The sequence below is a fragment of the Oncorhynchus clarkii genome, chromosome 7 (assembly GCF_045791955.1).
Source record: "Oncorhynchus clarkii lewisi isolate Uvic-CL-2024 chromosome 7, UVic_Ocla_1.0, whole genome shotgun sequence".
In the NCBI taxonomy this organism is placed as follows: domain Eukaryota; kingdom Metazoa; phylum Chordata; class Actinopteri; order Salmoniformes; family Salmonidae; genus Oncorhynchus; species Oncorhynchus clarkii.
Genome location: NC_092153.1, coordinates 48068772 through 48093628, shown reverse-complemented (window position 1 = coordinate 48093628; position 24857 = coordinate 48068772). Strand labels below are relative to the sequence as shown.

The 24857-nt window shown below is 46.0% G+C and overlaps 1 pseudogene; it reads left to right on the top strand.

The window, feature by feature from the left end:
- LOC139412606 (mitochondrial S-adenosylmethionine carrier protein-like) overlaps positions 1 to 24857 on the top strand; it is a 75354-nt pseudogene that overhangs the window by 43918 nt on the left and 6579 nt on the right.

Below are 24857 nucleotides of genomic sequence, written 5' to 3'. Positions count from 1 at the left end.
AGGGCTTAGAATTCAGGATGTCCTACCAGCCTACCAGTAATCTCCAGGGTGCCACTGCCACCTCAGTGCCACATTCCCCTCTGCGGAGTGAGATTGCCTCGGTGATGGTAACGACAGCCGTCTCGCATCCAGGGGAGTCAGGGGTACGGTGCGGGGGGCTCCTCACCTCCCTCAGTCTGGGAGATTGCTTCCTGTTACCGGTGCTCCCCAGTATTTCCGCCCCATGCAGCATTAATGGGAAATCAATCGGAGGAGCCCAGCCTTAACCGAGCAGGAGGCAGCAGCCATAAATATTCATGTCCATTTTGAGAAGTTGTTTGCACTCCATATTTCTGTTGACACATGGGGTCTGTGTTGGCATTTGTATCCGGAGGTATGAGGGGTGGTGGGCCGGAGGGGTATGTGTGTTTTGCAGAGGGACACAGATGGGAAATGAGGCAGTGACAGTGACCTGTTTACCTGCTGCTCAGGTGTCATGTGATTAGGAGTTGGTTTGTCAGTCACACAGGTCAGGGCTGGGTCATTAAAATGTTTCAAAGGAGCAGCAGGCCTATACTAACACAAACACCAGGTAGTCTATTCCCCTTTGCTGTCTGGTAGCTTACTGTTGAACAGTTTTCTCTTAATCTAAATCAAACATACAGTGCAGGGGAATAGATAACAATTGCATTTCTCATCTGTTGTCTTATGAGTTTAACTGTTCGTTACGTGTGTGTGTGTTTCTCTCTGTGTGTGTGTGTGTGTGTGTGTGTGTGTGTGTGTGTGTGTGTGTGTGTTTTTGTGTGTATGATCTGTTCTGGGCGTTGTGATGTCCTATGTTCCTCCTCTAGGTCCCATGTCTGATCAGGGTGCCTACTGAGGAGGTGAAGCAGAGGACTCAGGCCTTGCTGTCCTCCAACACCTACCAGGTGCTGCTGGCCACCCTCAGAGAAGAGGTTAGTCTACACGACGATCCATCAACGCCAGCACATTTCTTTTTCCATTCTCTCCATGTGTTCCCATGCATGTGTGTGTGTATCCAGACAGTGTTTGTGAGTGTGCGCGTGTGTCCTAAGTAGATATAACACCTATCTTGTCTCTGTACAGAGGCTTGTACAGGGGCTACGGGAGTGCGGTACACAGAGAGGTAGGTCTATTCTACCACACACACCTTCCCTTCTACACTGACTTGAACAAAAGTGCATCAAAGCTTTCACGTTGCATTAGCCTCCATCAAACATCATTGGAAAGATCATGGACTCCTCTTGATATGTTCTTTGGCAGGTGTACCAGTATGCTTGTATGTATGCAGCCTATACCACCATAACATGTCAGGTACTGTACTTGTAGAATGAGACTATTCAGAATTTATTAATTCATGATAACTGCGTGAAAGATGGTTTTATTTTCTCCCATTATTCCTCTGAAAGTGTTCTAAATCCCCCTGGGCAGAGAGGGAAGTGGATGGAAACACTGAACTCTTGTTTTTTTCTCTGTTTCATTTTGCACAATTACTTAACCGAGACCAGTTCCATCTGTTTGAATCACTTGATTAATTCAAGTAATTAGAGATGTTATAAATGCAAAACAAAATGAGGAGAAAAAAAAGCAGAGATTGAACATTGAAGCAGTCCCCTTGATGAAGGCTCACCTTTGTAATGGAGTGCCCACTCTGCTCCCTCTCGCTCTTTGATTCATTATCTGCTGGTTAATTGCCCCTGCAGAGGTAATGTCTCCTGGATTCAGGCACGTTGCACACCTCGCATTTATCTCCACCACAGGTTTTCTTTCTTCTTCTTTCTCATTTTCAATAGATTGAGAAAGAAACAGAGAGAGGGAAGAAAAGTTGTATATGAAGGTGACACTCGTTTTTCTGTCTCTTTTTTGGGGTAATATAGTCCCCTACTGCTGTGCTAGCCTGTTCTTATTTTCTGCCTCACTAAACCGATGTTATTCACACAAATTCCATCTGGACAGGGAGGGAAAAAAGGACAACAAGGCTCTCTGATTTCTCCAAGGGGATGTGAATAAATGAATACATTTGGAGGCTGGTGCCCGGCCTCTGTGCATACTAAGGGCCAGATGAAACAGGCGGGGAGAGAGGCAGAGGAGCGCCTAGGATCCTCCTCGCGATTGGCTTTGACATGTGTCAGGAAGGTAATTCATTTTCTCAGCCGGCTATCCGCTGTCTCATCCTGCTCGGCGACCCTGTCAAGATAACTTTATTTAGCTTGAGCGGCGCTCCCCCAGCACGGCCATCTAATTGGGGTCCTCTCTATGATGTAGATTCATTAAGGATCCTTCAGAAGGGATTTCTGATAGCAAAGATCTCACAGGTTACGGCAGGAAGGGAGTGTGGCTGTGTCCAGGATGAGGGGTTACACAAATAGGGAGTGGTGGAGAACTGATTCACAACTGGCATGATTATGTTAGGTAGCACATCAGCTTTCTTATTTATATATTATATATATACAGTACCAGTCAAAAGTATGGACCTACTCATTCTAAGGTTTTTCTTTATTTTTACTATGTTCTACATTGTAGAATAATAGTGAAGACATTAAAACTATGAAATAACACATCATGTAGTAACTAAAAAAGTTTTAAACAAATAAATATATTCTAAATTTTAGGTTCTTCGAAGTAGCCACCATTTGCCTTGAAGACAGCTTTGCCCACTCTTTGCATTCTTTCAACCAGCTTCAGTAAGAATGCTTTTCCAACAGTCTTGAAGGAGTTCCCACTTATGCTGAGCACTTGTTAGCTGCTTTTCCTTCACTCTGCGGTCCAACTCATCCCAAACCATCTCAATTGGGTTGAGGTCAGGTGTTTGTGGAGGCCAGGTCATCTGATGCAGCACTCCATTACTCTCTTTGGTCAAATAGCCCTAACACAGCCTGGAGGTGTGTTGGGTCATTGTCCTGTTGAAAAACAAATGATAGTCCCACTAAGCGCAAACCAGATGGGATGGCATATCGCTGCAGAATGCTGTGGTAGCCATGATGGTTAAGTGTACCTTGAAATCTAAATAAATCCCTGACAGCGTCACCAGCAAAGCACCACTACACCATCACACCACTTTCTCCATGCTTCACGGTGGGAACCAGACATGCAGAGATCATCCATTCACCTACTCTGCGTCTCACAAAGACACGGAGGTTGGAACCAAAAATCTCAAATTTGGACAGATTTCCACATGTCTAATGTCCATTGCTCGTGTTTCATGGACCAAGCAAGTCTCTTCTTATTATTGGTGTTCTTTAGTTGTGGTTTCTTTGCAGCAATTCGACCAGGAAGGCCTGATTCACGCAGTCTCCTCTGAAAAGTTGATGTTGAGATGTGTCTGTTACTTGAACTCTGTGAAGCATTTATTTGGGCTGCAATCTGAGGTGCAGTTAACTCTAATCTGAGGAAGAGTAGTCAAGATCAGACCAATGTGTAGCGTGGTAGGTGTCCATGTTAATATTTAATAAATCAACTGAACACTGAATAACAAAACAACCAAGCGCGTGAACGAAACAGTCCTGTAAGGTGCAAACACACAAAACAACTATCCACAAATCAAATGGGAAAAACAGGCTACCTAAGTATGATTCTCAATCAAAGACAACGATTGACAGCTGCCTCTGATTGAGAACCATACCAGGCCAAACACATAGAAAACCAAAACTAGAACAACACATAGAATGCCCACCCCAACTCACGCCCTGACCAACCTAAACAAGAAACATAACAAAGGAACTAAGGTCAGGACGTGACACTAATGAACTTATCCTCTGCAGCAGAGATAGTTCTGGGTCTTCCTTTCTTGATGCGGTCTTCGTGAGAGCCAGTTTCATCATAGCTCTTAATGTTTTTTTCCAACTGCACTTGAAGAAACTTTCTTGAAAGTCCTTGGTATTTTCTGGGTTGACTGACCTTCATGTCTTAAAGTAATGATGGACTCTCCTTCCTCTTTGCCTATTTGGTTACTACATGATTCCATATGTGTTATTTCATACAATGTAGAAAATAGTGAAATAAAGAAAAACCCTTGAATGAGTAGGTGTGTCCAAACTTTTGACTGGTACTGTATATTTGATGTATACTTTCTTAATGATCTATTACATGGTTTATCTTTTTAAAGCTGAGGTATCATTTAAGAGTCAGACAGATCCAGTATGACATAGCCTTAAATGAGAATTCCAGCTCAAGCAAAGTGATTTTGATTTGTCTGTGCAAAAAAAAGCACTTACTTTAATCTAAATATAAGTTGTGGTGAGTCATTATTTAGGATTCCTATGCACTAGGCTGTTAAGTGCATTTGTTGTCCATTTAGATCAGTGATTCATTGTAAAGCCCAGTAAATCACCACAATCAGTAGCATGTAAATGTATGTGCTAAATACTTCTAATTAAGCCCTTGCTTAGGTCTTTTGTTTATGTACTTTGGCATGTTCCTCAGTTTGGGTGGTTTTTGATGTTCTCTCTTCACCACCTCTGTTCTGAGTACTGCTTCTCTTCATCACTAGACGGAGAGTATTCCACTCAGACTCTTCTGTTCCATTTTGCATGAACATTTGAGTTATTTAGCAGACACTCTTATCCAGAGCGACATACATTTGGAGTATTCATCTTAAGGTATCTAGGTGAGACAATCCTATATCACATTTGAACTTAGAACATTTTTCCTCAGAAAAGTCAAGTGTTATGTATGTATTTTCTATTTATGTATTGCTGCTCTGTACACAAGCCCTCTCTTTCCTCTCCAAACTGGCTTGTGACCTTATGAGTACCAATCATCCTAATGAAATTGCTAAACTTTTTTCTGCATGACAATAGTGGACATTTTGGATGGAGTGCCCATACACTCTTGGCCTGAAGCGTAATATTTGATCTAGGAGTTGATCTAGACTGCTTCAATTTATTTTTGTGTGATGAACGTCACTTATGTTATTTGATAGTAATTTAGTAATTTGCTAGTTTGCGCTGAGGAAGGGCTGTGTAAGTGAAGCAGACAGTCATTGCTCTGATAAGGTGGATTGACGGAGCTGTGTTATCCTCTCCAGCCATCAAGCACAACTCCACACTCTTTCTCTCTCTCTCCCTCTCCCCTTCTCTTCCTCTCTTTCTCTCTCTTGCTCTCTCACTTGCTCACTCGCTGTCCCGGTCTCTGTCTTTCATTCTTTCCTTCTTTCTTTCTCTCTTCCCCCTCTTTCTCTCCCCACATCTCTAACCCCACTGTGGGGTCTACTTCTGCTCTAGAGAGTTGCTGTTGGAGAGAAAGAGTGACAGAGAGAAAGGGAGAGAGATCCAAAAAGCTAATATTTGTAGAGAGAGTGAGAGAGTGAGTGACCTATCTTTGGTGCGTCTGTCTGACAGGAACAAAAGTGGGATGATGTATGTTTCCTCGGTCCTCCTCCCAACAACACAGGGCTGGAACAGCCGCCTGAAAGCACTGAACTGACAGACAACCTACAGCCAGCCTCTCTCTCTCTTTTGCTCTCTTTCTCTCTATGCCTCAGCAGACAGGAGCTGGCAACCAGCTCAGAGAGAGCAACCAGTCTTAACAAACACCTCCACTCCTCTCTGTTCTGTTCCCCTCTCTCCGTCTTGTGTCTCTCTGAAAGAACTCATATGTAACTAGAAGTTGTCACCAAAGTAAATACAGTTTAACATGTAAAAAGGGTAACTTTGACTACAGAAATAACTCTCTTTTCCCTCTCGTGCTCCCCCCCTTTGCTCAAGCCCTCTCCCTCATTTTCTCCCTCAAACACTGTTGACATGAGAGGGCCTTTGGCCCCTGAGGCCCAGGTCTAAACCCACGCCCAATTTGTTTGAATTACTCTGTCGTTTACCTTCCTGCTCTGCCTTCGTCACACTGGATTGTGCTGCAAACAGGTGGAACGTATGGTAGTGAGTGTGTGTGTGTACTGATGCATGTCTTATGTATGCGTGTCCGATTTGGTACACTAACAATGGTGTTATATTTCCACTTTTGTTATGATTGAAATGAAGTCCCTAAACAAGCGTATGACAGACATGACCCTTCTGTGGCTCTTTGGAGAGAATCCATGTTTGTCCGTGTGGCACATTTCGAGAAAAGAGGTGAGGAGAAGAATACAAGAAAAGAGAGGAGACAATCATGCAGTGTTCTGTTCCTGTGCTCAGTGATCCATATGGGCTAGTGTTTATATACCCTCATCCATATCTGGTACTCGCTGGCACAGAGCGAGCCTGGAGAGAGTATGTGAGCCAGGGAAGATTTACTCTGCACTTGCTGTTGTTTACTGCTGGATGGTTGGACTGTATATCTAGTCCCGGGTTCCCCTCACTAACGCCAATATCTACAGTCCGAAAAAGGGAGATGAGGCTGGTACACATGTAACCGTAGGGAAATGTAACTTGATGTTGTTGTTTAGAAGATGGAGTCTTATGGTTTCACATCTGCTTGTACATTGCTCTGTTTAGTCACACAATGGTATCAATTAGCGTTGGAGGCCTGGTCTATTTAATAGGCCCTGTTGACCTTTGTGTGCTTGACCTTTGGCCTGACCTGGCTGTGTGTGTAGAGGTCAGTGTGTTGTGTGTGCGTATGATGTGTGTGTGTGTGAGAGAGAGAGAGAGAGAGAGAGAGAGAGAGAGAGAGAGAGAGAGAGAAAGAGGAGAGTGTGGATGGTAGAGGTGTAGGGTGTGTGTGGGGTGAGGCGACCATGTGTGTTTGGGGAGGTATCTGGTGTCAGCACATATTTGGAGCTGGTATTACCCGTGCAGACAGGCTGAGGGAGAGGAGACACAGCTGTTGCATGCTGCTCCTACCAGGCAAGCAGGAACCAACCTTCACACTACAACCTCCTCATTTCCCTTAGAACCTCCACCCTGCTGGGACCAGCTCTGTCTGATAATCCACCCCCCACTGGAGCCGTTTGCCTGAGCTGACTCACCATCACCACCTGGATTAGCACCCCATGTTTATACCCACTAACCATGTGTACCAATGTATTTGTTGAGGGAGTAGACATGAAGCTATCGATGTTGAAAGAGCATCCGAAACCACACTAAGTAGGCAAATAGAATGAGATCAGAGACATCATAAAAAGGCATCATTGGATAAAACATAGAATGGAATTGCATGGTCAGAATGATGGAATTTGCAAAGCCTTTACTAACTCACTTTCTGGACTGAAAGTTATAGCCTGTAGTACACATTGAAATGAACTGGTCTCAGGAATACTCATTTTGTTTTAACAATTAAAGGATGTCTTGTTGAAACCTTTCGTCTTCTGTTGGTAGCCTAACCCATTAACAGAGTTCTGTTGGTAGCCTAACCCACTAACAGACTTCTGTTGGTAGCCTAACCTATTAACAGAGTTCTGTTGGTAGCCTAACCCATTAACAGAGTTCTGTTGGTAGCCTAACCCATTAACAGACTTCTGTCAGTAGCCTAACCCATTAACAGACTTCTGTTGGTAGCCTAACCCATTAACAGAGTTCTGTTGGTAGCCTAACCCATTAACAGACTTCTGTCAGTAGCCTAACCCATTAACAGACTTCTGTTGGTAGCCTAACCCATTAACAGAGTTCTGTTGGTAGCCTAACCTATTAACAGACTTCTGTCAGTAGCCTAACCCATTAACAGAGTTCTGTCAGTAGCCTAACCCATTAACAGACTTCTGTTGGTAGCCTAACCCATTAACAGAGTTCTGTTGGTAGCCTAACCCATTAACAGAGTTCTGTTGGTAGCCTAACCCATTAACAGACTTCTGTCAGTAGCCTAACCCATTAACAGACTTCTGTCAGCAGCCTAACCCATTAACAGACTTCTGTCGGTAGCCTAACCCATTAACAGACTTCTGTTGGTAGCCTAACCCATTAACAGAGTTCTGTCAGTAGCCTAACCCATTAACAGACTTCTGTTGGTAGCCTAACCCATTAACAGAGTTCTGTCGGTAGCCTAACCCATTAACAGACTTCTGTTGGTAGCCTAACCCATTAACAGAGTTCTGTTGGTAGCCTAACCCATTTAACAGACTTCTGTCAGTAGCCTAACCCATTAACAGACTTCTGTCGGTAGCCTAACCCATTAACAGACTTCTGTCGGTAGCCTAACCCATTAACAGAGTTCTGTTGGTAGCCTAACCCATTAACAGAGTTCTGTTGGTAGCCTAACCCATTAACAGACTCTAGAAGTCTGTGCTAAACTCCTGAATGGTTTTCTGTGTCATGAACATGAAGTCGTCCCTATCAGTGGACGTGATTTATTAACATGACAACACACATCATGATACAGTCACATAAACTGCTCTCCAGCTGAGTGGTAGAATGGGGCTAATTGTGCCTGTCTCACTCAGACCCCTCACATTGGATATTATTGGCCTAGTTTTGCCATGGTTAGAGATGAGAGTTTATGATATCTGTTTATGTAGGCATATCTCTCTCTCTTTTTGTCATTCATCTCTATGGTTAATGTGTTTGGCAGGACTATGGACGAGGGTCTGTGTGCTATGTGCCATACACACACACACTCCGCTCACATGCACACACTCCCCTCACACACACACTCCCCTCACACACACTCCCAGTGGGATGCAGTTTGGCAGGTACTCCTCTACAGCTCCCGGTGCATATCTGAGAACAAGCCTCGTGGCCTCCGCTAGAACAACAAGCAGAGGTACTGGTGACTAATAGACTTGGATGAGGAGGTGGACTCTGGATGAGTACACAGGCAGGATGGAGACAGACAGACACCCCTTACACAGGGCCAAGGCCCAGAGTCTTATCATTGGCTGGGAGACAGGACACGGTTGTGTTCAGCTGGATGAGGAGAAGAGCATGATGATCCATAGGAGGTTGAGCCACAGGCACCCATGGATCATACATCTCATGGTTATGTGTCTCTGACTTTGCTGCAGAATATTCCCCATCAGGGAAGTGATTCATAAAGCAGTCCCAGACTGGGTCAGGGCCTGTCACACGTGTTTGTGCCCGTGTGTTGATGTAATGGAATCTCTGAAGGGCTGGGCCTGCTTCAATATCAGCAGTATTAGTGAATTATGTGGGGTGATTGTGTGAGGACTGACTTGATCAACGTTGCTGTCCTTCTAGAGAGGTACTTCATGTGCTAGGATAACCAAACACTGATTAATATTTGTGCCTATTGCATCACTGCTGTAGTTATGTGCATTGGCAGTGTTCACGGTGTTCTATTTAGGCTTATTGACATTCAAAGATGACAGTTGTATTTGACCACGATGAGAGCGTAGAACATTATGTACCTTACATGTACTCTACATTAGCCTGCACTATGTGTCTCACTACCCATTGATGGGTATTAAACCCAAACTAAAGAGAATGCAGTGATTATTGCTTTTCATCCATTTATGATTGTTGCCCAGATCTGAACGATTTCTCAGGCATTTGACCTTTCAGAGAAGCTGCAGGGACACCCTAGCTGGATGTCAGTGTTCATCAGACCCAGGCCTTTAGGCCAGAGGGAATCTGTTTGTAGCAGACACACACAGGACACAGGGATTCACAACAAATACTCCCACTCTGACATGTTTTTTATATCTATTATTCTATTATCCAAGGCTAGGAGACAGTTATGTTTGAGCTGATCATTGTTGTCAGGGTCGGTGGTGTGGACGTGACCAACATGGCTGCCGTTAGCGGTCTGTAATGAGCATATCTCTCCAGGTCTCGGGGCTATGTTTGCTTCCCACAATTTTCTGCGTGATTAGCTCAATCCAAGCAGAAAACTATCTGGGCCCCACACATGTGTTTCCAATAAGGACTGTGGGCCTGGTGAGGAACCCAGAGAATCAGAGAGCGGGGGAGGGATCTAGAGGGGGGAGAGTAGGAGAGACTGGAGGGGGGGGGGTCAAGAGAATGAGAACAGGGGGAGAGGGTAGGAGAGTGGTGGGGGATATAGAGGAGAGAAGGGGGAGAGTAGGAGAGAATGGAGGGGGGGGGGGTCAAGAGAATGAGAACAGGGGGAGACGGTAGGAGAGTGGTGGGGGATATAGAGGAGAGAAGGGGGAGAGTAGGAGAGACTGGAGTGCGGTCAAGAGAATGAGAATAGGGGGAGAGGGTAGGAGAGTGGTGGGGGATATAGAGGAGAGAAGGGGGAGAGTAGGAGAGACTGGAGGGGGGGGTCAAGAGAATGAGAACAGGGGGAGAGGGTAGGAGAGTGGTGGGGGATGTAGAGGAGAGAGGGGGGAGAGTAGGAGAGACTGGAGGGGGGGGTCAAGAGAATGAGAACAGGGGGAGAGGGTAGGAGAGTGGTGGGGGATATAGAGGAGAGAAGGGGGAGAGTAGGAGAGACTGGAGGGGGGGGTCAAGAGAATGAGAACAGGGGGAGAGGGTAGGAGAGTGGTGGGGGATATAGAGGAGAGAAGGGTGAGAGTAGGAGAGACTGGAGTGCGGTCAAGAGAATGAGAACAGGGGGAGAGGGTAGGAGAGTGGTGGGGGATATAGAGGAGAGAGGGTGGAGAGTAGGAGAGACTGGAGGGGGGGGGGGTCAAGAGAATGAGAACAGGGGGAGAGGGTAGGAGAGTGGTGGGGGATATAGAGGAGAGAGGGGGGAGAGTAGGAGAGACTGGAGGGGGGGGGGTCAAGAGAATGAGAACAGGGGGAGAGGGTAGGAGAGTGGTGGGGGATATAGAGGAGAGGGGGGCAGAGTAGGAGAGACTGGAGGGGGGGGGTCAAGAGAATGAGAACAGGGGGAGAGGGTAGGAGAGTGGTGGGGGATATAGAGGAGAGAGGGGGAGAGTATGAGAGACTGGAGGGGGGGTCAAGAGAATGAGAACAGGGGGAGAGGGTAGGAGAGTGGTGGGGGATATAGAGGAGAGAGGGGGGAGAGTAGGAGAGACTGGAGGGTGGGGGGTCAAGAGAATGAGAACAGGGGGAGAGGGTAGGAGAGTGGTGGGGGATGTAGAGGAGAGAGGGGGGAGAGTAGGAGAGACTGGAGGGGGGGGGGTTCAAGAGAATGAGAACAGGGGGAGAGGGTAGGAGAGTGGTGGGGGATATAGAGGAGAGAGGGGGGAGAGTAGGAGAGACTGGAGGGGGGGTTCAAGAGAATGAGAACAGGGGGAGAGGGTAGGAGAGTGGTGGGGGATATAGAGGAGAGAGGGGGGAGAGTAGGAGAGACTGGAGGGGGGGGTCAAGAGAATGAGAACAGGGGGAGAGGGTAGGAGAGTGGTGGGGGATATAGAGGAGAGAAGGGAGAGAGTAGGAGAGACTGGAGTGCGGTCAAGAGAATGAGAACAGGGGGAGAGGGTAGGAGAGTGGTGGGGGATATAGAGGAGAGAAGGGGGAGAGTAGGAGAGACTGGAGGGGGGGTCAAGAGAATGAGAACAGGGGGAGAGGGTAGGAGAGTGGTGGGGGATGTAGAGGAGAGAGGGGGGAGAATAGGAGAGACTGGAGGGGGGGGGGGGTCAAGAGAATGAGAACAGGGGGAGAGGGTAGGAGAGTGGTGGGGGATATAGAGGAGAGAAGGGGGAGAGTAGGAGAGACTGGAGGGGGGGGTCAAGAGAATGAGAACAGGGGGAGAGGGTAGGAGAGTGGTGGGGGATGTAGAGGAGAGAGGGGGAGAGTAGGAGAGACTGGAGGGGGGGGGGGTCAAGAGAATGAGAACAGGGGGAGAGGGTAGGAGAGTGGTGGGGGATATAGAGGAGAGAGGGGGAGAGTAGGAGAGACTGGAGGGGGGGGTCAAGAGAATGAGAACAGGGGGAGAGGGTAGGAGAGTGGTGGGGGATATAGAGGAGAGAGGGGGGAGAGTAGGAGAGACTGGAGGGGGGGGGGTCAAGAGAATGAGAACAGGGGGAGAGGGTAGGAGAGTGGTGGGGGATATAGAGGAGAGAGGGGGGAGAGTAGGAGAGACTGGAGGGGGGGGGGTCAAGAGAATGAGAACAGGGGGAGAGGGTAGGAGAGTGGTGGGGGATATAGAGGAGAGAGGGGGGAGAGTAGGAGAGACTGGAGGGGGGGGGGGTCAAGAAAGAAAGAAAGCAATATGTGACTCACCACCTGGATTCGGTCTTAGGTAGTAACATTTTAATTTCAGTTTTTTTACATTGGATAAAATTAGAGACTCAGAGATACAGAATGGTATATCATACACTACAGTTGAGGAAACAATGGGAAAGTAATTTTCCTTTGAAAGTTGATAAACATGTAAACTCACTTTTGAGAAAATGGCCTTTGAATGTTTTGGTACTACTATTGGAGAGCCCTTCTTTGTCTACACCCATTCAGCATTGTTCACACCTTTCTTAAGCTTTAGCCCCACCCGTCTCTTTAAGGGTTGGTCTAACCCAACCCATCTCTCTCTCTAAGAGAGAGAGAACAGCTCACTGAACATTACTCGCCCTATCGCTTTATCTGTGGTTTGGCGTTCAGAGCGTTGGCCAATAAGTAGGGTTGTTCTGAAAGCTCTGAACTACAGTCAAGCACCCAAGCTAACATTGGCTAGCTACTTCCAGACACATAATGAGAGAACACCCCAATCTGACCGGTTCACTTGCCCTAGCAGAGCTGCTTAGGCTTTTTCACGTTATCCAGAGAGTTGCTGACTGTACCTGTGCTGCTGGCAACAATTGATTTACACTTTGTTGCCAATGTTTACTGACACCGGACATATTCAACGAGTGTGTTGAGCGTTCAAAAAGGCATCAGCTCTTCTGCGCTCTGGCACACTAAGACAAGAGTCTTTTGTTAAAAAATGTAGCTAGATAGGTAAACAATGAATCCCAACGCATTATGTAACATTAGTTAGCAAGCCAACCAGCTAACGTTAGCTAGCTAGCTAACAGTACACTTCAACTTGACATTAGGTTTATGCAGTTTTACTACGCAATACATGTTTTTTTTTAAAGCCGTGTTAAACACGATTACCTAAACATACTGACCAGCTCCAATAGACAGACGCGTGCTATATGGTAGGCCAATCCAAACTCCTCTCTCAGCATGTCCAGCACACTCATTATCTCAGCCAATCATAGCTAGCGGGAAGGTTGCTCACTTTTTATTCGGCTAAATCAACTAGGCTCGTAATTTAACCATTTTATTCGTATTTACAGATGGCAAGTTTGATATTAAAGCACATGAAAGTTCACATGTTCAAAGAGGCATTTCTGCCAAAAAATGCATTTTGATAAAAAAATATTTTTTATGTTCAAACAGCTCTCCTGTGAATTTGTGACTTGCAACATACGCCTAATTTCCTGAATCGGGTCATATAAGCTATACAGACATAGAGGCTGAAGGAATCAATTTCCACCATGCCAGGGCTTTATCACCTGAGGATGGGGGGATGGGATGGGAGAGCAGAGGATAAATACTGTAAATCTCTATCACTGTAGAGAGACGTTGGGAGGGAGCACCCTGTAATTAGAGGTTAACCTCACACTCGTTTAACAGCGCAACCACTCTTTCATGAGGGGAAACTGCTTAGTTACACTCCTCTCTCCTCCCTCTCTCATCCTTCTCATCATCACATGGCCATCTGTTTCAATTTCAGCCAAATCAATGTCAAATTGATTAACAGTGTGTTCTTGCCTGGGCACCGTTCAAAGAACATTTTTACTGCATGGATTTGAAAATTAATAACATAGAATAATCCAATCTAGAATAGGTCACACTTTATTTAGATAGTGTGGATAGTGCATCTGTAGATACTCTACAGATGGTCATACTATCCACAAACTATCTGTTGATAAGGAATTGCTTGCTAAGGTTATTGTTAGGTTCAGGTTTAGAATAAGGGATTAGGTTAAGGTTAAGGTCAGGTCTAGGGTTAGGGTAATATTTTTCTGAAATTCTTTTCTGGAAGTAAGCTCCTGTATTTCTGAGGCATGGATGTGTAACCTAGTTCAGGGGTTCTCCAACATTGTGTGTCCGGGGAGACCTTTGTGATAGCAAATTCATCAGGGACCCCTTACAACTCGAGTGAGATAGAAATATTATTGAAGGAGTTTTACTTCGGCAGTGCATGGCCAGAGGAACCAAGTCTCAGGACCTGGGAAGGAACATTTTAAAGACCCACCTCTTGGTGTCAGTGATAAAATGTAGCAGTTTTCAAGCTAATTTCCTGCAATTCCACACTCCTCTGTTTTGGTTTTTAAAAACGCTGAAGGAATGAGCCTGGAGAAATAACCACTCTCAAATTCATAGACAGAGCTATGGACGCAAGGACTGATACCATCCATGATATCAACATTATAGTTTTAACCATCTACATTGTTTACAAACATTGGCGTAAAACAAGCTTATATTTTGGGTTCTGATGGGGTATAACAGTTTAACTATGCTCATAAGTTACATTCTCTACGAATCATTGGGTGTATCATGCTATTCCATACAAAAATGGATGTAGCAACTAAGGATTCTAGCTTTAAATTACGGTGAATTTATGCAAAAAAATATATACAATAAGTATTAAGTTGAAAAATGTATAGTTGGTGGAGCACTGTGGATACCAATATCCCAGTGATCCTCCCAGGCCCATGTTGCCCAGTGTTCAGAACATAAATTGTATATAATATTACATTGTATTGTATTGTAATATACCCTCTAAACTTGTTCCACGGATCCCTTGGCCAAAATGAGTTTAATCTGTTAAACCTCTGCGTGCCCCACTTTGAGAACCCCTGGCCTAGTTGTTCTCTAGAGGCTATAGTGCTGTGACATTGGCCAGATGGTGGCACCTGCTGCAGGCTGAGAGCCCTGGTCCCTCTTCTCTGGCCCTGTGGGCCCCCACCAGCTTGGCCTGGCCTGGGAGAGCAAAGCACTGCTGACATGTCTGTTTAGTTTAGCTCAGCTAAAAGCTCGGCTAACAGCTGACCGCCATCTGGAAACATCTGGAACAGCCCATAGGGGTCAGGGGTCAGACAATGATGTAATTATTTTTATGTCGAATGGAGAAGAAAAAATAAAACATTGACTATGTAAGTAACACAGCCTTTCTCACCACACCCCACTGGCTGTGGAACCAGTGAAAGGCTGACTCCATCTGCTTCCCTGGAGCAACATTGTAGCTAGGCTAGTAGAGCATCTGCTTCAATACTGAAAGGTAAATGATTGCTCTATCCATCCATCCATTGTCCTTCCTTCCATCCATTCAGTCAGTCAGTCAGTGATTTCATCATGCTGTTTCAGCCTGTTTCTGAGGGAGTTTTGAACAGGCTTGTTGAGGAGTGATTAGGTCCATGCAATTTGTGGGTTCATACTGTCACTGCCAATCAGACCTGAGCTCTCCTTCTGAAGCACGGCTATTGCCAGCTGTCCTGAGCTTATCTGATTCCCATAAGCTTTGTACTGTAGTGGAGAGAATGTTTAGATGACCACTATAACAGATACGTGTCCTTTAATAGCATTGAGATGAACCCAACCTTTCCAGACCGCTGTAAGAGAGATGACTTCAGAGAAGCCCTGACCCACAGCTGATTTATGCACAGGTTTTACACCTCTGGAAGAGATGCAGTGTGTGTGTGTCTAACAGCTGGATCTCCCTGAAGGTAGTGATTGGTGTGTTAGAATGTTTCTGCTCTGTGTGTCATGGCTCTGGGCTTGGCTCCCACATTGCACTCTGCTGTGTGTTTGAGGGGGAAGCGCCAAGCCAGAGGGCTCTGCCTGTCTTTGTGTAGAGTTGACAGAGGTGAAATTACTTGTTCTACTGGACTGAGCAGTATAATCTCTCACCTCAATTTCCCTCTCCCTGGCCCCTCACCTCAGTGTCCCTCTCCCTGGCCCCTCACCTCAGTGTCCCTCTCCCTGGCCCCTCACCTCAGTGTCCATCTACCTGGAACCTCTCCCCCAACCCTTCTCCTTCATAACCACTCACACCTTTACTGTGTAACCCTGAGATTCTTTCTCAGCTCTCTACCCTTCTACTTTCCCTACTCTCCTTGTCTCCAGGCCTTCAATTCCTCCATTGATATCTTCTCATTCAGCCCCTCATCCCCCTCTCCCTCCAACCTCTCACTCTTCCCCTAGGTCACTCTATCTTATCGCCTAAACCCCTGTCTTACTTACTTTCCTACTTACTTCAATGCTCTTAACCTTACCCAGCCTCAATGTCATGTAGCCCCAACCCTCTATCCTCACCTCCATGCAGCCCCAGCCCTCTATCCTCACCTCCATGCAGCCCCAGCCCTCTATCCTCACCTCCATGCAGCCACAGCCCTCTATCCTCACCTCCATGCAGCCCCAGCCCTCTATCCTCACCTCCATGCAGCCACAGCCCTCTATCCTCACCTCCATGCAGCCCCAGCCCTCTATCCTCACCATGTAGCCCCAGACCTCTATCCTCACCTCCATGTAGCCCCAGACCTCTATCCTCACCTCCATGCTGCCCCAGCCCTCTATCCTCACCTCCATGCTGCCCCAGCCCATCCAGGCCTTCAGGCGGCTGTAGATCTCTTCCTAGCTGTCAGCACCTAATTGGTTGTCCCAGAGGGCATCGTGTGCCATACCACAGGATAATTAATTGGCTACCTAACAGACTCCCTCTGACATCATTGGCACTGCAGTGAAAGGTGCTTTGCCTGCATGCCTAGAAAACCCTTCCATTTTGAGTGAGTGTGAGCTGACTGTCTGTTACTACTGTCTAGGGGTTAAATTGGGCCGGGTTCGACACCCGTACCGGTATGATCCAAAATGAGAGTCAGGCAGCGTTGAATACCTTTGGTTATTTGAATAATCTAATGAAAAATTGTAGTCCACATTTCATTTTCCACAGCCAAAAACAAGAGTAAGCAACAGCTAAATAAGACAAACCCATAGTAGAATAGTTGACCTATTCAGTTGTTTAGCCTGCAGTATTTTATGCAAGAACATAAGATTCCTCTCGAGGCGCATTCAAATGGTGAGAGCCGCGTAGGGTGAGAATTATGCTCCACATGCCCAGTTACTGTGCAACATTCGTAACGCAGTAGTGGGAAAGCACACATTTGAAAGCAGTTTTTAGGCCACTGCTGAAAGAGGAGGATCACAGAGCTTTCTAGTGTAACTAGGCAGCGTTCAACTCTCAAATCCAAGAAATGAGTCAAATATACCATATTAGACCTGGAGTGTTTAGCAGCAGCGTGAGTTATGCTCGCTGGCGCTCGTCTATGGCGCCGATGGGGTTGAATGTGTGGGGAGGACCGGGGCTAAATGTAGGCTCACACTGGTCAGGTGTAACAGATAGAAGACCTACATTATATTCACAGTGCATGATCCTTTGTTGGCTGAGTGCCAGTGGAACGTTGCTTTGGGGACATTCGAGTCATGATCAATATGTTACTACCCGCTGGACACACCATGTCATTCCAACGTGGGATTTGGGGTTAATATTTGAGATGCAGATCAAGGCGATTTCATCCTTTAATCAGCCACTCAAAAAAACAGCCAGAAGTTTGTTGAATTACCAAATGTGTTATCACTATGCTTTCCACCATCTAAAAGATGGGAATACAATGTCAAATATGTTTGTATTTATAGAGTACAACAACATAATGTGTTATCACTGTGCTTCATCTAATAGCACAACCAAATGACCTGGATTGCAGATGAGATCACATTGAAAGTACAAAGTGCAAGTGATCATTGCTGTTCGAGATTCTGCGCAGCAATTGTGACGCTGTCCACAGACCTGCAACCTTTGCGTGCTGTCTTGAACATGCACACTTTTTATGATTCTGTAAGAAGACATTTATAGTTACATGAGGCTAACCTCAAAATATGCCCATGGGTGTGCTACTCATTTTAAAGCTGAATAAATACTGTTTAATCAGTTTGTAAGATAGTCTTAACTGTAGGCTATTTACTGTATGAGAAAAATATTATTGAATTGTTGCCTGGTTGACAACGCAACCAAATATAAACATTTAAAGGATATCTAATGCTTGGATATTTTCATGTGAGCCACTGGCTTAATCCTGTTCTTTAACTTTTCGGTTTAGGTGGAGACGTGAATCAAACGTATCATTTGTTAACTTGTCGACAAGTTAACAAAAGTGTAACTGAATTGTGTTTGGTTGTCAACATAACCAAATATCAACATTTGAAGGCGATGTGTCTTTTGTCTCCCATCCAGTGTTGCTATGTGCTTGCGCGCCCTTGGACTAGGAACCCCCCCACCCCCCAAATCCCAATTTAACCACTGATTACCGTACTCTATAGGTCAGTGTGTGTAACCTAGTTTTTCACCTGTGTTGAGGATTTTTGTCATTTAAAGACGACAAATATACATTTTTAGCTCATGTGCATCAGATGCAGAATGTGAGTGTTTCTCCAAGTCTCACATTAGCAACAACCTGCTGCTGACTGCATGGTTCACTGGAGGTTGTGGAGCAACAGCCTCAAACGCAAGTACTGTGTTGATAAGGGAGTGGCTTGTCTCTTTTCTCTGCCTTCTTCTGGTAGTGTATAAGGCGTCCCCTCAAACGCCTCAGTACACCGGACAGGCAAAGAGCCACAAAACGTCAATATTATGGGCTGTTTCTGGGAGTAATTTCTCTCATGTCGATAGAATTGCTCTCTTGATTGTTTGCCATGCTGATTCAAGCCCTCCTCCTTCCCCCTGGCCAGAGCTCACAACAAGTCTTCATTTGTTGGGAATATTATTGTCCTCCAACTCCACTAACTCTGGCTGATGGGATGCCGGGCCAGCTGGCTTGTGATTGTCTGGTTGGAGCACGGTGTGCTGGAGCGCTTGCCCTTGTTTGGCTTGTTTAAACACACACACTCTGTGCCGACGGGCCGTGCCATTCAAAGGCTGTCGGGTGGAATTCTTCAGGAAGTGCATTCACACTTTTGTGTGTGTGTGTGTGTGTGTGTGTGTGTAGGTAGGTATGCGTGGTAGTACAAGCACAGTTCTACAGAAGGTGTGTGTTTGTACAGCGGAGTGTATGGACGTCTGTTTTCTGTAGGAGAGAGAGAAAGAGAGAGAGAGCAAGCAGGTTTGGCTTCCCAGCCCCTCTCCGCCCCCTTCTCTCTCTCTCTCTCTCTCTCTCTCCCTCTCTCTCTCCCTCTCTCTCTCTCTCTCTCTCTATCTATCTGCCTCCGGCCTCCCCCCCCCCCAGGCTTCTGTCTTATGAAGTGTTAGGCCACCTGTGTGTCCAGAGCTCCGGTATCAGACTCCCCCTATTGATTGGCTGTATTTAATTTATTTAGAGGCCCTGTCCCTGAGGGGTGCTTATACGACCAGGCTCTAGCAGGCTCTCCTGGTCCTGGGTCGATGTGCTCATATGTTTGGCCAGCCTGGAGAACGCTTGGTGATTCAGCCCAGGCTTGTTCCTCTCATATGGAGGTGTGACATTAGGTCATGTACATTTACATACAGCATACATACATGCACACAGGAAGTTGTTTGATGTTTGGTGACATATAAGAGTTTGTTTATTTATTTATAGATAGGAGTTGATGACAGAATTATTCTCAACAGCCCCTCGGTCTATAGACCTACATTGGTAGTAATGTAGTGAAAGGTAGGTACAGGTATGTGGTTTTGACTGTGCAGTTTTGTTTATATTCAATAAATGAATCTATTCAGTTACAACATTTATGGACTACTTTACAGCCATAGCCTGATATCAAACATTTATATTCCCAATCTCTAGATCATTCAGATTCGGGTTATTTCAGGAAAATAGCCCCTACTCAAACTCAGAGGTTCTTGGCCTATTGTGTGTGCTTTGGAAGGCAGTGTACATTGACCCCCTTATCTTCATGATGCACTATTACAATGGCACTTAGCAGGGAACATGCCTGTGCAGTGATGTGTGTATGTACACGTAAGCGCGAGAGAGAGAGAGAGAGAGAGAGAGAGAGAGAGAGAGAGAGAGAGAGGGAGAGAGAGAGTGAGAGAGAGAGTGACTCACGGTAAGGCCTATCTAAAAAGGTCATGAATCAGTCGACAGACAAACTGGTCTGACTTGGTTGTCACTAAGTTTTATTGAGGTTGATCTGTTTGCACGATAAAAGTGAAAGATGTCCAACGTAATTACCTGCTGGAGTGATTTATACCCTAACAAATTAAAGGCTATTTGTTACAGAGTGGTATATCTATCACTCCCTATGACGTGCCACTAATGTTTCCTCATGAAGTCTGCTGATTTGCATGAGGCATATTGTTGTGTGCAACTGTGCTTGCCAATGTGTATCCATAGACTTTTATGCAAAACATGGGGGTGTGGACTACACAAGACCACATGCATGAAAAAACAACAACGTATTATGTTCCTGTTTTATTTAGGCATGTGGTTTGAGTGGGCCACGCCCCCACGTTTAGCGTAGCTATTCCTCCAGGCCAGCGGAGGTCTAGTGTGCACACGTGTGTATAGCTGTTGTTTGTGTTAAAAAAAACAACATTTAACTTTATTTAGGCAGGGAGTCCCATTGAGACCAAAGTCTCTTTTTCAAGGGAGCCCTACATGACAAGACCCACAAATTTGACACAACAAAGTGTGTGTGTGTGTGTGTGTGTGTGTGTGTGTGTGTGTGTGTGTGTGTGTGTGTGTGTGTGTGTGTGTGTGTGTGTGTGTGTGTGTGTGTGTGTGTGTGTGTGTGTGTGTGTGTGTGTGTGTGTGTGTGTGTTGTTTGTAGTGTTGTACAGCCTACTGTATATGTGGTGTGGCTGGTGGCCAGTGGATCCAGTGTGCAGTCTGGTTGCATTAGCCAGTAATACATGTGGATTTAGGGCTGCTCTCTCTCTCTCTCTCTTTCTCTCTCTCTCTCTGTCTCTCTCTCTCTCTCTCTCTCTCTCTCTCTCTCTCTCTCTCTCTCTCTCTCTGTCTCTGTTCCTCTCTGTCTCTCTCTCTCTCTCCCTCTCTCTCGCTCGCTCTCTCTCTCTCCCTCTCTCTCGCTTGCTCTCTCTCTCTCTCTCTCTGTCTCTGTCTCTCTCTCTGTCTCTGTCTCTCTCTCGCTCGCTCTCTCTCTCCAGTCCTCACATACAGTAGGTCTTCACATGGCCCATGGTGCTCTGCTCTCTCTTCCTACTGATTGAGACCAAGCTGATCACTAAACCATTGGAGTCCCATCTGTTTCCTGCTGCCTCTCTCTCTCCCCAGCCGCAGTCTGTCTCCTGTTCTCTCTTCTGTCCCCTAGTCTTTTCAACTTTCATTCAGAACCAAAAATGTACCTGAATAAGTATTTTTCAACATTTGGAAAATATAACTTTTCAACGTTGTGGGAAAATATGTATTTTAGATGTCTTTTCAACGTTATTTTGCTTACTGGAACTATTCTGGTTTTGCGGGGGGCAGCATTTTATGGTCTCTACTAGGGCGGCAGAACAGCACGGACCTGCCCTGTTCACACCAAGTACCTTTTGAAGTTCTGCCCTATCCTCTTACCAGGAAGTGAAGAACCTCACAGCCTTCTGTCCTGTAGACTATAGTATGCGTTTGAGTCCCTGTCTCTCCTTGAGATTCTTCTCTCTTCCTTGAAATGTCACAGATTCCCTGTCTCGTCTAGCAGTTTCTTTCCCCATCCATCCAGCCTGATGAGCACAGACGGACAGAAACAGAGACAGGCCTCAGTCTGAATGGAGCCGTAAAAGGCCCAGCTCTGCAGACTGGCGACAGGTTGTTAAAATGTGTAAAAGGGAGAGTGCTCCATCACCAACCCTCCAGCTTTGTCTGAGCCCAGAGGTGTCTGTCTGAATCTGATTGAGGAAAGAGAGGAAAAAGCCCATGCGTCATCTACAAAGTCTGATCAATGTATGATCCAATAGACCGGAATCCTAAAGAATGCAGAAGACGTCGTGCAAAGAGAACATAATCAAATAAAAATAGTTTTCCTACAAATTCTGGAAGTTTGTCTACTCTTAGCGACTGTAGTTAGTGCTGGCTGTTGCTGTCCTGTACAGTAGTAGACAGAGATAGTTAGATTCTCCCCCCTTTTCTTTCTCCAGCTATCCAGATGCTCATCAGTATGCAGGGACTGAAGCCTGACCTATTAAAGTCGTTTGTCAAAATGCAGCCAACTGCAGGCCCTGCAATCAGGCTCAATTTAAATGTATTTTGACATGTGTTTTTCCTGCCGTCGAGTGAGTGGCTAAGGGCCTGTGACGGCCTGAAGCATCTCTGAATACTAATACACTTAGGACAACACACACACACACACACACACACACACACACACACACACACACACACACACACACACACACACACACACACACACACACACACACACACACACACACACATCCTCGAGTGCAAAGGAGTGTGACACAGGAAAGGGAATCTCTATCTCTCAATGATAAAGTACTTGACAGTCTCTCCAAATGGTAATGTTACGGTCTTCACACACACACACACACACACACACACACACACACACACACACACACACACACACACACACACACACACACACACACACACACACACACACACACACACACACCAGCGGGGCCATGTGACTCATTGTCATGTGTTTGGTGTCCCCCGAGGCTGAATGACACAGATGTGTGTGGGGCCTGGGAGCAGAGGTTGGCTCTGAGCTGTCATGCAAGCGGAATGGTGGTGGGGAAATATCCCCTACTCTGGTGTCACTCGCATGCATTAAAGGAATGGAAAACGTGTTTGCGTTGCAAACCATTTAAAGGAGTCAACAAGGCTGATCCCTCTCACTCTCTCCTTGTCTCTCGCTCTATCTCTCCGGTCGTTGGAATCTGTCCTCCAAGTGCAGACCACACAACACAATGTGTTAATATGTCTTTTTGTCTTAGTCAGACTAGTCTTACTGTGACTCAGTGGCTTAGTTCTCCCATGGTTTCATGTCTTTATGCCCCTTGTGTACTTAACCAAACAAACTGTGGCAGGCAGTGGAAGAAAAAACCTCAATATGTTTCACTAGGTCCAACAGAGGCCTGCCTCTCTGCTGCTTTATCACATCCTCTTATTAAATCTACAATGTGTTCTGTTCACCACACAGTCTGCTGGTCCATACTCTAGTCCCTCTTCTGCCCGTCTCCCTATTTGACGTGTTGAATTAGCTCATGGCTGGGTAGCCTATTTGTTTAAGCACTTGTTTTATGTGCTGGGCAGCAGGCTGTGTCAGGCCTACTCAATGCAGCCGTTTCCCCTGTCTCTTCCTCAGTGGTTTTACTGGAACTGGCTGTGTGGCGTTGTGTTATCATGCAGGGCCAGAGTTGTGACACGCCTGGTCCGTCTCTGGTCCTCTCTGTCTGGTCCCCCCTGGCCCTGTCTGACCCGACCCGGCCCACTGGCCTCAGAGGCAGGCAGGCTTTACGGAGTTGAACACCCTGCTCTCTCTCTGCTGGGCCGTTATATGAGGCGGGGCCGGAGCTGGGGGCCCGCGGGGCAGAGTAAGCACTGGAGGTATGTGCCTTTTATACGTGCTGGCGCGCCTCTCCTTCCATGTGCCGAGCAGATTTGTGGCTTGGCCCTCTGAACTCTGGGAATATTAGTATGGCTGCCTGGAGGGGACAGGACTTGCTGCACCAGTCTGAGACAGAGAGAGGAAAATAACTGCTTGCTCTTTCTCAATCTCTCTCTCTTTCTCTCTCATTCTCACTTTCTTTCTCTCTCTTTCTCTCTCATTCTCACTCTCTTTCTCTCTCTTTCTCTCTCATTCTCACTCTCTTTCTCAATCTCTCTCTTTCTCAATCTCTCTCACTCTCTTTCTCTCTCTTTCTCAATCTCTCTCCCTTTCGCTCTCTTTCTCAATCTCTCTCTCTTTCTCTCTCTTTCTCAATCTCTCTCTTTTTCTCTCTCATTCTCACTCTCTTTCTCTCTCTTTCTCAATCTCTCTCTCTTTCTCTCTCATTCTCAATCTCTCTCCCTTTCTCTCTCTTTCTCAATCTCTCTCTCTTTCTCTCTCTTTCTCAATCTCTCTCTCTTTCTCTCTCATTCTCACTCTCTTTCTCTCTCTTTCTCAATCTCTCTCTCTTTCTCTCTCATTCTCAATCTCTCTCCCTTTCTCTCTCTTTCTCAATCTCTCTCTCTTTCTCTCTCTTTCTCAATCTCTCTCTCTTTCTCTCTCATTCTCACTCTCTTTCTCTCTCTTTCTCAATCTCTCTCTCTTTCTCTCTCATTCTCAATCTCTCTCCCTTTCTCTCTCTTTCTCAATCTCTCTCTCTTTCTCTCTCTTTCTCAATCTCTCTCTCTTTCTCTCTCATTCTCACTCTCTTTCTCTCTCTTTCTCAATCTCTCTCTCTTTCTCTCTCATTCTCAATCTCTCTCTCTTTCTCTCTCTTTCTCAATCTCTCTCTCTCTTTCTCTCTCATTCTCTCTCTCTTTCCCTCTAATTCTCTCTCTCTTGGGTTAACTTAGTCACCCGCACACCTGTTCAATGCAATAGGATGGCATCATGAGTTATGAGCTATATCTCAGTTGAGTCAGTCGCCTGCCACGCTACTCAGATCAGTTAACCCCCTCTCAATCACTGGGTTTACCTCCTTATCATTACACTTTAGCTATCTGCCCCTATATCAGCCTTGGCTGATACACAGCTGGATGTGGCTCTATATCAGCATTCGTTGGAGACACACACACACACACACACACACACACACACACACACACACACACACACACACACACACACACACACACACACACACACACACACACACACACACACACACACACACACACACACACACACACACACACACACACACACACACACACACTCACATAAAATCCCTCTCTCCCTCATAGGAGTGTCAGTAGTATGTGAAAAATCTCCTCACTCAGCCCTCCCATCACTATAAATGGCTCATCAATATAAATCTGACCATATGTGGCTTTCAGGCACTCCATCTCTGCCAGTTGCACTGACACACACACACACACACACATACACACAAACGCTGCATCTCAGCCAGAGGTGTAAAACAATTGATGCATAAATCAGCGGTGGATGGATCAGGGGCTTCTCAGAAGCCAT